The 2,400-nt window shown below is 43.2% G+C and overlaps 1 pseudogene; it reads left to right on the top strand.

Moving 5' to 3' along the window:
- Nucleotides 1–1,521, top strand: LOC106529076 (echinoderm microtubule-associated protein-like 6 pseudogene; annotated as a pseudogene).
- The last annotated feature ends 879 nt before the right edge of the window (nt 1,522–2,400 follow it).

Here is a 2,400-nt window from a genome sequence, read left to right as displayed (position 1 = left end):
ACAGAATACTAGAGGTAATTATATTGAGTTAACCGTTTAGTAGTGTAAATTTTTGTCCTTTTAAATTTTGTTTTCCAGTTGTTTTTTCACATTGATCTCAGTTTTAGTGGTTTCACATTTTGTTTAAATCATTTAATTTTTTCTATTGTAAAAAAAYAAACGTGTTTAAGTTCAGTTAAGTTTCCCCACGTTTTTCGAAACAGTTAAATATGTTTTAAAAATCTGTAAATGATGAAAAATGAGAAGAAAGCCTGAAGCACTACATCTCCCAGCATACAATGCGCAGGGAGGTGAGCGCAGGGGACACCGGAAGTGTGTGCCTTTCAGAATAAATTCTGAGGTAAATGCTTGTCTGGTGTTTTCTGTTGAAATGAACTCGACCTGTTCCTTCACTCTGAGTAAATTTACTGAACCAGTTTGTTYTACAGTCAGGTGACAGGCAGACATTCTCTATTTGATGAATCAACTGAAATAGGAAACTGGTGACCTCTGTTTTGGACATATCATATTTAGCGCTGTAACAATTGTCATTCATATTTCTGTTAAATAAGACATTTATTTTGAAAGTCTCCACGGGAAGTGGTTCAGTGTAAGTTCCTACTTTACGCTATCGGTGATTCCGTAAATTCCCGGTAATATCACCGGTAATCTTTCAGGTTTTTTGCGGGCTGTTGGACCTCCGGGGCTCGGTTGCGGGTGTCCGTCCTACAGCCTGCCGCATCCGGACCTCTCGGTGTCGGTTCTTGCTCCGGGACCGGGTCGGTTCTGTAATCCCCGGATTTCGGGCTGGAACAGACGGCGGGGGGATTTTCTCTGATTTCCATCGTTAGGAACGAGAAATGTTCCGTTTCGAATCGAACCTTCGGGTCCAGGTCTGTGATCTGTCTGAACTGTGACCTTCTGATCCGAACCGATCCGGTCCGGAACCCGCTCCTGTTTCTGACCTGTATTTTTTTTATTTTAAATTTAAATGATGTCATCAACTTAAAATAAAATAAAATGTTAAATGACATAATCTGGTCAGGTTCAGACATTTGAATAAAACAGATCAAAATTAAAAACGTCCAGATTTAATTAAAGTCTGAACAGAAGCTATTTCTACTTCCTGGGCTGACCAAAATAAAAGCAGGCTTTATTTTGAAACTCAGATTACAGGGACCATGTGTGGATGTGATGACTGACAGCTCTGGTGCTGTAGTGAGGAATTATGGGAGATGTAGTCTGCTCTTTTAAAGGGACTACAGGGATGGACTGCAGCTCCCAGCATCCTTAGCTGTGGCGTGGGACTGGATAAACAGTGGTCTTTGTTTGGCCCAGAAGCCACATGTCAGATAAAACAGCGCCGCGCTGCCAGCTGAGGCTGGAGTGGATCCATGGGTATCGAGGCCACCAGTGCCGGAACAACCTGTACTACACCACTGGGAAGGAGGTGGTGTATTTTGTGGCTGGAGTGGGCGTGGTCTACAACACTAGAGAACACACCCAGAAGTTCTTCCTGGGGCACAATGATGACATCATCAGGTGAGATGGGCTTTGTCTAAAGGGGTTACAGGTAAAGATTGTTATAACACATTTTTTAATTGAATAATAAAATCTACCCCTCTAATGTGATGATTTGTTGTCCTCTTGCATTCTGGGACCATTCTGGTGTCATTACAGTGACTTCATCATAGTGACTTCATCAGTGACCTCATCACAGTGACATCATCACAATGACTTCATCACAGTGACCTCATCAGTGACTTCCTCACAATGACTTCATCACAATGACTTCATCTCAGAGACTTCCATCAATGACCTCATCACAGTGACTTCATCACAGTGACTTCATCACAATGACTTCATCACAATGACTTCCATTGGTGACCTCATCACAGTGACTTCATCACAGTGACCTCATCACAGTGACTTCACCAGTGACTTCCATCAGTGACCTCATCACAGTGACTTCATCACAGTGACCTCATCACAGTGACTTCACCAGTGACTTCCATCAGTGACCTCATCACAGTGACTTCATCACAGTGACCTCATCACAGTGACTTCACCAGTGACTTCCATCAGTGACCTCATCACAGTGACTTCATCACAGTGACCTCATCACAGTGACCTCATCACAGTGACCTCATCACAATGACTTCCATCAGTGACCTCATCACAGTGACTTCATCACAGTGACCTCATCACAGTGACCTCATCACAATGACTTCATCACAATGACTTCCATCGGTGACCTCATCACAGTGACTTCATTGGTGACTTCCGTCAGTGACCTCATCACAGTGACTTCATCACAGTGACTTCATCAGTGACTTCCATCAGTGACCTCATCACAGTGACTGCATTACAGTGTGCTCATCACAGTGACCTCATCACAATGACTTCATCACAATGACTTCC

Source organism: Austrofundulus limnaeus, unplaced genomic scaffold (genome assembly GCF_001266775.1).
Source record: "Austrofundulus limnaeus strain Quisiro unplaced genomic scaffold, Austrofundulus_limnaeus-1.0 Scaffold422, whole genome shotgun sequence".
Classification (NCBI taxonomy): Eukaryota; Metazoa; Chordata; class Actinopteri; order Cyprinodontiformes; family Rivulidae; genus Austrofundulus; species Austrofundulus limnaeus.
Note: the sequence above shows the minus strand (reverse complement) of the source record. Positions and strands in the feature narration are given on the sequence as shown.